Source organism: Aedes albopictus, chromosome 2 (genome assembly GCF_035046485.1).
Source record: "Aedes albopictus strain Foshan chromosome 2, AalbF5, whole genome shotgun sequence".
NCBI lineage: Eukaryota > Metazoa > Arthropoda > Insecta > Diptera > Culicidae > Aedes > Aedes albopictus.
The window spans coordinates 298542241-298555589 of record NC_085137.1 but is presented as its reverse complement, the minus strand read 5'-3'; the positions used below and the strand labels follow the sequence as shown (position 1 = coordinate 298555589).

Below are 13349 nucleotides of genomic sequence, written 5' to 3'. Positions count from 1 at the left end.
ATTTTTTTTTTTCAATATTTTCATATATTGTATGTAAATTCAACGTCAATTTGTTTCGGTTTCAAATTAACAGAATAACAATATTAACCTTCTTTAACAAACTGCATTGTTGAATTGATTGACTATCAATTTCATTCACTTTGTACGGTCAAAACTAGCACGCGCTGTGAGTTATATCAAAGAAAACGGCTAAACTTCAGCTTCACTTAACCTCTTCTGATAAGCGTAAACAAAACATTTGTACACTGCTTAGCTGTCAAACGATTGCACGATAACTACACTTGGCAAAAACACAACGGAAAACCCAATTACTTCATTTTGAGTTTTTCCACTTATGATCAGGTTTTGATGTGATTTACTCCAATGTGCGTCGGGGTGTTTCCTTTTTGCTGCTGCTAGAAGTGCGGCTACTCAGGGTCCTAATAGCGATTGAGCTGGTGAGCTTCGATGTCCTGGTTCTCGCTTCGGTCGTCGTGATGGGGCTCGTTGAACCGGATCGGATGTGCGGCTGGTGAACAGGCTCCTTGGACCTTTTTCGGAATTGGTGATATTCCACTTAGGATTTTGTTCACTGGTTAACACACCACTTTTACGATTTTCAACACAGATTGACTTTATACGATTCCCACTGGTGGCGAGTCCCTATTCGTTGGACGCCAGCTAGATAATCCCGGGAGGGTTCGGTGAAATCAAAAGCCGAAACGATCTGTTCGGTGATACAAACTAGAGTGTTTATTCACTAACTTAATATATATTTGGAAACCTGCACCGTACTGTATCCAGCTGACTCAGTGACGACGGTCTCGCGGTGGTTGATCCTACTCAGCACAATCGATTATCGTTCGATCGATGCCCTCGGTGCCACAATGTTGTTGATTGTTTATACGTCCTACTTCGCCTGGTGTTGGGTAGAACGCTGATGTCGCACGATGTTGCTATGCGGTGTTAACTAGCGCTCTTTTCTCTTCCTCGTTCAGGTGTTCGTCTCTAAAATGAAATTCTCTATCTAGTGCCGTTTGTGTAGATTTTGGTACTTCTTGCAATCGGAAGTAATCGGTGCCAATTTCGATTTCATTACAGTTAATTTGTAGAGTTGTTTGCGGATTATGATTTCTGATGGACATCATGGCTCTTCCGTTTCTGCCCTCATATAAACCAGGGAGAATCGAAAAGTGTTCAAATTTTGTTTCTTCTTCGACGAGGAAATTTCCATCTCTCTTTACCGGTAGATCTAGAAATTGATATTCCTGCAGGAGCATGCTCCGTGAGGTTGATTTTGTGATTTTGAGAAATTTTCTTCTCTAATTTGAATGTTTTTCTGCCAATTTTAAGCGTGTTTTTTCCAATATTCAGCTGTGCATTAAGATCTCTTAATGTTTCGTAACCGATCAGCCCGTCAAAAAAATCGTGAAACTGAAAAATGTAAAATTTGACCTTCTTTTTAATTTGAAATACGTCGAAAGAGGCTGATTTCTCGATTTTGTGTTTCCCTCTGATATTTGAAACGTGAATACCTGTTTCAGGTTTGCAGTTTTCTTCATTTACGTGGTTAGGCGAAATGTAGTTTTTATTGGCACCTGTGTCCACTAAAAACTTCAAATTGCCTTTAGTTGTATGAATTATTAGATACGGCACAAAATTATTATTCATCGATTTACTTCGTGTGCATCGACCACCTGAAAATTTAATTCGTCATCCACAAAGTAGCTGTCGTCATCCGAATCCAAAGTAGAGTCGTCTGGTTTCATGACTACCTCGTCCGAATGCGAAGGGGGGTCGAATTCCTCCTCATTTTGCTTGCGTTTTGCCTCATGCTGGTTTACCTGATCTAACCTGGATTTGGCAGTTCTCATTGATACGTCATCATCATGGTTCTGTTTATTATTTCTAAATTTTCCAGAACCATTAAACTTGTCATGCGAATTTTGTTGATTGAATTTTGGGTGAGAGGTGTTATTCTGTGGTTTAGTTTCTGGTAATTTTGGCAAACTAGGGAACTGTCTATTCTCCATTTTTTGTCGGAACGTTGCGTTCAAATGCTGCATCGTTATGTCGTGGGCCTCTTCCAAAGTTTTGGGCCGGTAGCTGCGGACATACATTGAAATTTGCTCTCCGTTGAGCCCGTCTATGTATCTCGTTAAAGACATTAGACTAATCAATTTATTGACAGCCTCCATAGATTTTTTATAATCGTCTAGCTGAGCGGCTGAGGATTTAATTGCCGTGTCTATTGATTTTAATTTGTGATAATATTCAATGAGTGGTAGTTTCCCTTGTTTGATGATAAATAGGGAGCGAAGTAATATCTCTTTTGTCACCGAAAGAGTTTAACAATATCTCTTTAATATCTTCCCATTCTTTGGGATTTCCTGAAGCAATTAATACCTCTCTTGCTTCGCCAATTATTTTTGAACGAACCACTCGCATAATTTGCTTGTAAGTGGGTTCATCCTCGTGTTCTTCAAATAAATCTAATGTTTGTTGCGTATCCTCGATCCATGCTAATGTTTCCTTACGATTCCCATTAAAATTGGGGATATTTTTGATTGGATCTGGTGTAACAAAATTAAGAAACGGATCTTTAGCTCTGCGTTCTAATGACGCAATTGTTTGAATTAAGTTATTTTGATTCTCAGTGAGTGCTGTAATTTGAGCAATCAACTGGTCTTTAGTATTTTCTGCTGTGACTGGAGAAGTCATGATGCCTCGGTTTAATTGGAACCGTGTGTCGCGTTTGAGGTACCGTTAGGAACGGTAGTAGTTGCACTTGATTTTCTCGTCGTGTTGCTTTTACGTTGCCGGAGTGAGTTCACTTTGGTTTAATTATGAGGTTTTGACCGCGAACAAGAAATGTTTCTTCTCGGGTTGCACTTTAATTTTACTAGCGATTAAAACTGAACAAAAAGATACAAGATGTGCCCTCTTGAACTTATTCAACTTCACACACTATCACCGTTTATTTGAATATGATTCCTATCTATCACTTTAAGATTTGAGAAAAGGTTTTACTTACAGGATCAGTAACTTCATCCTGGAGTTCGTGTACTTGTGTCTGAGACCGATGGGAGTAGGTTCCGAGTAGCGGGGTCGATCCTCCTGGTAGTCGCAAATTCCAGATATCCGCTCTGAAACAGCTGCTGCTGGACTTCCAAGTATCCGCCGTTAGATTTAGGATTGATCCTCCTTTGGAAACTCCGTGGTTTGTGATATTCGAATATCCGCTTCAAAAACACCTAACACTTTGTTTCACTACTCGACTTTTAGACTGCGCCAGCTATGGATGTTCACTAACATTCATAATAAAAAAAACATTTATTAAATTTAATCGTGACTCTACACTGTTACAATACAATACGAACTAAACTAATTTTTCATAATTAACTTTAATTGGCTTTTTTCGGTGATATGAATACTACTCAAAGTAAGAGGGAGTAAGGAAAGTAATGAAAGAATACGATGGATAGATACGCAAGCGAGCGATAAGAGAAATTGAACAGAAATTGAAATTAACAGAGGGCCATTGTTGAGCAACACAATCACAACGACGATCTTCTTGCCATGCGTTCTCGAGTTGAACGGCTAGGTAATAGTAGTTAGATGAATACTACTATCCCTAGACTGGCAAAAAGATCGTGGTTGTGATCTGTTAAATGTTGCTCGGCGGTATTTTCGGTTCTATCGATCGGTGGTACTTGTTCAGAGATTCATGACGAGCGAACGTTACTTATTGGATTTTTTCGCGTTTTCATCTCGCATGCTCCTATTGTACCCTAATGATCTTTATTGCGAACCGAAGTTTTATTAGTTTTTGCCAATTGGATTCTATATTTACTAGGTTTAATCATCGCATGACTTTATCATAATTAACTTTAATTGGCTTTTTTCGGTGATATGAATACTACTCAAAGTAAGAGGGAGTAAGGAAAGTAATAAAAGAATACGATGGATAGATACGCAAGCGAGCGATAAGAGAAATTGAACAGAAATTGAAATTAACAGAGGGCCATTGTTGAGCAACACAATCACAACGACGATCTTCTTGCCATGCGTTCTCGAGTTGAACGGCTAGGTAATAGTAGTTAGATGAATACTACTATCCCTAGACTGGCAAAAAGATCGTGGTTGTGATCTGTTAAATGTTGCTCGGCGGTATTTTCGGTTCTATCGATCGGTGGTACTTGTTCAGAGATTCATGACGAGCGAACGTTACTTATTGGATTTTTTCGCGTTTTCATCTCGCATGCTCCTATTGTACCCTAATGATCTTTATTGCGAACCGAAGTTTTATTAGTTTTTGCCAATTGGATTCTATATTTACTAGGTTTAATCATCGCATGACTTTATCATAATTAACTTTAATTGGCTTTTTTCGGTGATATGAATACTACTCAAAGTAAGAGGGAGTAAGGAAAGTAATAAAAGAATACGATGGATAGATACGCAAGCGAGCGATAAGAGAAATTGAACAGAAATTGAAATTAACAGAGGGCCATTGTTGAGCAACACAATCACAACGACGATCTTCTTGCCATGCGTTCTCGAGTTGAACGGTTAGGTAACGCATGGCAAGAAGATCGTCGTTGTGATTGTGTTGCTCAACAATGGCCCTCTGTTAATTTCAATTTCTGTTCAATTTCTCTTATCGCTCGCTTGCGTATCTATCCATCGTATTCTTTCATTACTTTCCTTACTCCCTCTTACTTTGAGTAGTATTCATATCACCGAAAAAAGCCAATTAAAGTTAATTATGATAAAGTCATGCGATGATTAAACCTAGTAAATATAGAATCCAATTGGCAAAAACTAATAAAACTTCGGTTCGCAATAAAGATCATTAGGGTACAATAGGAGCATGCGAGATGAAAACGCGAAAAAATCCAATAAGTAACGTTCGCTCGTCATGAATCTCTGAACAAGTACCACCGATCGATAGAACCGAAAATACCGCCGAGCAACATTTAACAGATCACAACCACGATCTTTTTGCCAGTCTAGGGATAGTAGTATTCATCTAACTACTATTACCTAGCCGTTCAACTCGAGAACGCATGGCAAGAAGATCGTCGTTGTGATTGTGTTGCTCAACAATGGCCGTCTGTTAATTTCAATTTCTGTTCAATTTCTCTTATCGCTCGCTTGCGTATCTATCCATCGTATTCTTTCATTACTTTCCTTACTCCCTCTTACTTTGAGTAGTATTCATATCACCGAAAAAAGCCAATTAAAGTTAATTATGATAAAGTCATGCGATGATTAAACCTAGTAAATATAGAATCCAATTGGCAAAAACTAATAAAACTTCGGTTCGCAATAAAGATCATTAGGGTACAATAGGAGCATGCGAGATGAAAACGCGAAAAAATCCAATAAGTAACGTTCGCTCGTCATGAATCTCTGAACAAGTACCACCGATCGATAGAACCGAAAATACCGCCGAGCAACATTTAACAGATCACAACCACGATCTTTTTGCCAGTCTAGGGATAGTAGTATTCATCTAACTACTATTACCTAGCCGTTCAACTCGAGAACGCATGGCAAGAAGATCGTCGTTGTGATTGTGTTGCTCAACAATGGCCGTCTGTTAATTTCAATTTCTGTTCAATTTCTCTTATCGCTCGCTTGCGTATCTATCCATCGTATTCTTTCATTACTTTCCTTACTCCCTCTTACTTTGAGTAGTATTCATATCACCGAAAAAAAAACAATTAAAGTTAATTATGATAAAGTCATGCGGTGATTAAACCTAGTAAATATCTGGGACGGGACGTGACAGCTCATTGGTACAAGCCCTCTTATTCTTTTTGTTACTGTTCATACGGAGGTTGCTCGAATGTTGCCAACACTTTTCATATGCAAATCAATCAAAACTTGTTGCCTAGTTTTATTTAGCATTCTATTTCAAAGAATGAGTTTGAAAACAATCTGATCTTCCTCGTTTGGATCTCACACACAGACTTCCATTCCTTGCCGGTAAACCTTCGGATTCTCCGAAAATCAGTAAAAATGAAGCCCAGAATGAAACACATCACTGCGCCCATAATGTATCGTTTTGCACTTCATTTCACCATGTCAAGTTCCGGATAAAAACAGCACAGAAAGTGAGAAAAACGATTAATGTTGTTAGTTACACAGCGTAACAAAAAATAACTTTTTGTCTGTCTCAAGAGCAAACTTATGTGTCTCCGAAGGATTTTGGGCCGCTGAATCCGAATCCGGGCTCAGATTTGCTCTAACACGTCACAATTTTGAGCTATACCTCAATTTATAGGGCAAAATATGCGATTTTGGGCTTTTTTGACTGCAAGCCATTAAGCAAGGAAATATTTTTTTTAAGCAATCTAAAGGTTAATTGGTGAATTAACATCTAAATTAACGACTCATGCAAAATATTTCATTTTACCAAATCGAATTTGATAGTTTTAAGCGATTTATGATAGGTACGATATTTCCCATACAAGTCATCCTCCAAAAGTTGCATGCAAGTTTTCATACTAATATAAAATGCTTAAATCTATCAAATTTGATTAGGTAAAACGAAATATTTTGCATAAGTCGTTAATTTAGATGTTAATTGACCAGTTAACCTTTTGATTGCTTAAAAAAAATATTTCCTTGCTTAATGGTTTGCAGTCAAAAAATCCCAAAATCGCATATTTTGCCCTATAAATTGAGGTATAGCTCAAAATTGTGACGTGTTAGAGCAAAGCTGAGCCCGGATTCGGATTCAGCGGCCCAAAATCCTTCGGAGACACATAAGTTTGCTCTTGAGACAAAAAAATGTTGCGCTGTGTTATTAATTATCAATCATACGAGGTTTAAAAAACCCGTGACTACTAGCAACACGGCTAACTCAACAACAGAGTGCCCTCTTGTAAACGAACGTAACGCGGCGCAACGCTGCTTTTGTCAAATCGACCAATCAGAAGTGGTCTTTTTTGACAGGCAAATGGTTTCGTATTTGCACTAGCACCTGACGGGTCCCGTCCCAGGTAAATATAAACTAATTTTTCCCTAACTGTCCCTTTTATTGATTCACTTTAATTAATCAGCATAAATCCATCGCATCGGCATCGGCGTCCACGTTGTTGGACGTCTGGGGTCGACTCGCTGGTTCGCCTGGCTGTTGCTGTGCTGTGTCATCACCTCCGATCGCGTCGGTTGACCGCTGTGGCGTGTTGGCCTGCCGCCGGCGTCTTTCTCGGTGAGCGTCGTCGGCCACGTTGTTGGGCGTCGATGTTGAAGTACGTGTTACCAGGGAGTCTCGCGTGTAACGTATATATGAATTCCAAACCACACGTGTGGCAATTTGTACTCCCTCGTGTTAAAATGCCGTTGATTGTCCGTCGTCGTCGCGTTGTTTGAAAGTTTGACCAAAGAATCTACATCCTCCTCAATATGGCTCCAAATTTGACTCGTGCTTAAAAAAGTTTGAAAGGAATGAACACAGCATTGCAGGGAAAAATAGTGTTGGGAAGTGGCCGATCCAAGTTTTAGCGGACTGTATGTAGGTTGAAGGGGTGGGGTTTCCCAACATCGCTTGGGGCCATAGGATTTTCTATCCGATTGGGTTGACCATGCCTGACTATGTTATTTCCTCACTTCCGATCCAAAGGTTCACAATGCACATTTATAATTTAAAACAAACATGCATTTCCACATATATTTACAGGAATTTACTACACAATTTACAATTAAAACGCAATACTACACATATCGTGGCTCCAGACCTACTGAAACCTTTCTTCGCTCTTATAGCTATCCTGGATGGCGTTCGTTAGAAAGGGTGAACGAAGTTACCCGAATACTTCTTTCTAATGGTGTCTACACTAACTGTCAAAATAATATGTTCACCTATAGTGAGTGAGACATGCTACAATCCAACATCCTCACCCACCCAGAAATTCCTAAATTTCTGAATATCCTATTAATAGTCAATGTTCTAGAATCAAGCCATCAGCAAATTAGTTCAACTTGAATAAAATTCTACCTTCTACACATGGTTTTCTCACCCACCGTTGAAAGAGTGGCCTGTAAGTTCAAAGTTAGAAACCACTGGAGGTTGGGAGATGGTTTGTTCGAAATACATTCGTTCCTGATTAAGGCGCTCAAGCGTTCCTTCGTTGAACGAACTGTGTGCCTTGATGCTCGTTCGAGTAAGGTGATCATCCGGATGCACATAGCGTGCTGGTTGGTGAAGATTGAACACTCCTGGTGCTCAAATCTTTTGGAGCGAGATGCCCTGTGCATCCTTCCTTGAGCGTAGATTTTACACTCCGAATGTCCGAAATCCCTTGGAACCGATAAAATGTACGCCCTATGCGCCATTGCCGTGGGAGTAGGTGGAACAATCCTGGTGCCTGATGTCCTTCGCCCTCTGCGTCCTACTGTAGAAGTATTTTGGACGCCTGTGCGTCCTTCCGTGGGAGTATTTTAGTCACCCCTAGTGACCAAATCCTTGAGATATTGATGAAGTAGATGCTCTTGTATCCTATTCTCCTCAGACACCCCTAGTGCCCGAGATCCGTGGGAACGGATAGGACGCCCTATGCATCCTTGACATCCTTACGTCGGGCACCCCTGTTACCGAATTCTTTGGAGGTGGGCTAGACGCCCCTTGTGCCCTTCCGAGGGAACTGCTTGGACACTCCGTGATATCCGGTGAGTTCGTAGAGATAAGGACACCCTGTGCGTCCTTCCGTGGTAATAGGCTGGCATCCCGCTGAGTCAGCCTTCCGTTTGATATGACGAGATGAATGAGCGGTGTGCCCTTTCATGTGCCTTTACTTTCGGTATCCGTTGGACGCGCTATGCGTCCATCTATGGGAATATTCCGAGCATCCCTGATGCCCAAAATCCTTCGGGTTTGATGAATTGGATGCCACTGCATCCTTCCGTCGGACACCCCTGGTGCCCAAGATCCACGGAGACGGGTTGGACGCCCTGTGCGCCCTGCCGTTGGGAATATTTGGACACCCCTGGTGACCAAATCCTGCGGGATCGACAAATTGGATGTCATTGCATTCGACCATTGGACACATCCAGTGCCGCGTTCCTCGGTGTTGACTTGAACGCCCTGCGCGTCCTGCTTGTACGTTCATCCAAATGCTTAGGTGAAGGCACTCCCAGTACCAGAAATCCGGTTGGTTCGGATGAGTAGTCGCCCAATGCGAACCTCCATTATCGTTGAACACTGTTGACCTCATTTGATGATGAATGATAGGCATCCTGTGTGGTCATCGCTTCTGGTATGCTTGTCCAATGCGTTTCTGATTTCCTTGGAATTCCAACTCCGTCTCCGCATGGCATTGCAGTTTCCATGGCATAGATTGATGCGCAGGTTGGATGATAGAAACGAAAGTTGTAGAATTGGAATAGGTCCGGCTTCGGCCGACATATACTGTTCATACTAACCTCACAGAACAGAATGATGTTCCTGTCGACCTTATTGTCCACAATCCGAGAGTAGTAGTCCTGGGAGGTGGTAACCATCGTTGTCAAATCGTCCTGAGTTCTGGTTGTCACAGAAAGCTCCTACCGTTGCAATCCCAAACGAAAACCTTCAATGAGATGTGTTGCTGTCCCTGATTCCATTGCTCCAAGGTGTATGGTGAACAGTCGATAAACAAGCGCTTGTTGTTGTTCCATCGCATATAGGCATGTAGCTCGTTTACTAATGATGATGATGATGCCGAAGTCAAACGAAGGTTTGTTGTTGTTCATCCCGAATCAACCGTCCAAAGTGATTGCAAACGTATGCGGGTCGAGTCGCAGCAATACCACCAGATACACTGAGTTCCCTTGTATGTGGAGATCCAGGTAGGTACAGATACGTACGTAGCTCTTGTCGTTACCACTCTTCGAAGCATGCATGGGTATCGATGCCAGTTCCACGAGTATCGTCGCGGCGGTGTGGTGTCGAATTTTCGTTGTCCGATCAAAAACGGAAAATTTTGAAAGGATGGTGCAGATCTGTAGGCCCTTGCTTCGGAGGGCATATACTAAAGTAATTACCTGTGGGCCCATGATTGGGTACTTCCTCGTAACCGTTGGTGTTGTCCGTCGGGAATATCCACTCCGGGTGACTTGTTTAAGACGATATTTCCCGTCGAAGTGTGTGCGCAGCTTGTTTCGGTTGGTCATCCGCTGATATTGCGCGCACCCAATAGGTATAGTTCAGGCTCCATAGCCCAGACCTTGGAGGACCTTAATGTTCCGTAGTAAGTCGCATCACCGTGTGGCAATCACAGCCCTTGCCGTGATCTCGATTGTGATTATCCGATTTCGTTCGCGACTTCGCACATCTGTTTAAGATGCACCGGTGGATCGTGGGAGGCTAATGCAATCACCACTGATTGCGTTGTAAATCTTCGAATGAAGCTCGTAGGCCGGTAGATATGTTGGATGATTCGCCCAATCCGGTTACGTAGATGCCACCGCCATATTGTTTAGTGAAATCATCCATCAGTTGTGTCGTGTGTAGTTGTATCTGACAAACGGATTGGTCCGTAGCTTGTGATGTGAACAACTGCCTGTATGTGATTGAGTGACTACGGTTCATCCAGTTTCCAGATAGTGTGGGAAAGATATTGGTCGTAATGGATCAATAGCAGTGAGACTCCCTTGGTAGTAGTGTTTTACAACCAACAACAGTTATGATCCAACAACCATCGGACAACTGATGATGGCTAGGTTCCTGGAAAACCAGTTCTGGGGCCTGGTTCAGTGGTCCGAATCCGAAGTCAGTTGATGGGCTCGTCTGTTGGTCGAACCCTCCATGATGTTGCCATTATTGTGTGTAATGCTATCAACGCTAGCGGTTTCTTTACACCGCCAGATTGGTTTTTGAGTAACAAAAGGTCCGTTTGTCAGCGATGGCGAACATGCAATTCCGAATTAGCGGCATTCATTGCAGCGAATGCAGTATCCTGGCATTCCTGGTTCTTGGTTACCTTTCGTGATGCGCTTCCAACATAATCCGATGTTAAGTCCGTTTTTTTCCTTTGATGTGATCCGGTTACCGATTCCATCCGGCTCGAAGGACCAAAATGTTGGGAAGTGGCCGATCCAAGTTTTAGCGGACTGTATGTAGGTTGAAGGGGTGGGGTTTCCCAACATCGCTTGGGGCCATAGGATTTTCTATCCGATTGGGTTGACCATGCCTGACTATGTTATTTCCTCACTTCCGATCCAAAGGTTCACAATGCACATTTATAATTTAAAACAAACATGCATTTCCACATATATTTACAGGAATTTACTACACAATTTACAATTAAAACGCAATACTACACATATCGTGGCTCCAGACCTACTGAAACCTTTCTTCGCTCTTATAGCTATCCTGGATGGCGTTCGTTAGAAAGGGTGAACGAAGTTACCCGAATACTTCTTTCTAATGGTGTCTACACTAACTGTCAAAATAATATGTTCACCTATAGTGAGTGAGACATGCTACAATCCAACAAATAGTTTAGCACTTATCTTTTTGTATTTTGTGGTCTCCATCCTGGTTGTGTCGAAATGTACGTCGTCATCCTCTTTGGGGCAGCTCCAAGTTGCCGGTTTGTCCTTTGTACTAACGTATGATATACAGCATCTGAGATCTTCGTGGGTCGTAACTGCACATTTCCAATGATGTTTGTTGAGTGTTCGTGTGAAAGTAAAATCACTAATTGTTCAAATTCAATTTTAAATTGATTGTACTATTCACTTGCGATTGCTGAATTGATTGTTCTTGTATTACACTGTGTTGAGCGTAGCGATAGATTTCGCTCTCTGCATCACCTTTTTCTTTTGATGTTTAGCAATTATTTTATAAATTTGAATTACTAGCATAATTGCTACCATGATCAGAACTAACCACAGTTTCTATTAGTTAGCTTAGTGGAGTTTCACTGTGTGAGTGTCTTGATTAATAATTAAGTCACCATCACCTTGTTCATTTACACTCATACTCGATTTTTCATTTCCCATTTTTGGTTTATCGTTTGACATTTCTTCCTCACAGTCTTTTCTAAGTCATAGTCACTATCTAACCAGTTGCATAAAACGCCATTTGATTCAATTCTGTTGCTTCATCGATGAATGCACGTACAATTTTAATTATCCACTTTACTCCGCAAACGATACCGAAGAGCGATGTCGCCGCCAGTAGCTACTTTGGTCTCCGGTTAGGGAGATCTTGTTCGCCTGGGCTTTGGACCTTTGCAATCAGAAGCTACTTTGTTCTCCGGTTAAGGAGAGAAGTTTTCACTTGGTGAGAAACTGTTTCAAAAATAACCTTATCCGGTTTCGGATTAGTGAGAACACTTTGGAATGATCTTTGAACTTCGACTTTATTAACAATTCTTACAGTGTGTATCTTAATTCTACGTGTTGCATTATTGATGTATAATAGTTAGGTTTACAAGTTGTCAAAAACGGAATTTTCATATCCCTTTCAGGACCTGGGATTTACAAAATATGTCATAAATCTAATAGAAAAAGGGCTTGGACTTATTTGTCGCTGAATAGGTTGATATTTTATTTATTTCCTCTTATGTGCTTATCATACCTTTGGTACTTCTTCAATGAATCATAACACTAAGACGATCAGATTGAGAATGATTTTATTGATCAAAGAAACTTAGCAGCTAACTTACAAAATCGCCTGAGGGTGGAGCCTGGACAAATTCATTTAAACAAAAAGACTATTGCCAAGAATGGGCGTTTCCAAACACAGCATGGTGCTTAACGCATGCCTCGAAAAGTATGTCATCATCGTTCAACAATTGCCACACGCGTTGTTGAACGATGGTGTTTAATTTCTTGTAGCGCATGTTGTCAAACATCAGTGCATGTTTGAAAAGGTTTGAAATTTGACCCACGACACGGAATCGTTTTAGGTCTGCTTTGAAAACATGTGGCCAAGAAGTGCATACTGAAGTGTGCAATGTACACAGGAAATTTATTGGCTGTAATGTAACTTTCTAACCTTATGGAAAACGTCGGTTTTCCAGGAAGGTTACATGACATGATTTTTAGGTACAGTACAGTGCTATGCCCCTCTCGAATCTGGGATTTTCGATATTTTTTATCTGTTCTCATGTTTTCTAACTTCAGAACCGAAGAGGCTTATTAGTTAAGGCGTGGTTTAAAAGTATAGAATTGTGAAACATTTGTACGGTTTTTAATCTAGTTCCTATCTAGCACAAGGGGTGAAAAGAGATGAAATCTTAAGCTATCTGCTATTCCTAAGCCACATGTGGGCGTGTTTTTTCCTAGCTCGAGTGCATCTGCATATGCATGCTTAGTCCTATTTCAAGTGGTGCAATAAAGTTATGTAATCGGAGGTCCTTATTTTGCGC

General features: G+C 41.1%; 1 protein-coding gene across 1 annotated transcript in view; it reads left to right on the top strand.

The window, feature by feature from the left end:
• Window positions 1-13349, top strand: part of LOC109423789 (uncharacterized) — a 136207-nt gene that overhangs the window by 32905 nt on the left and 89953 nt on the right. The gene's annotated exons all lie outside the window — the stretch shown is intronic.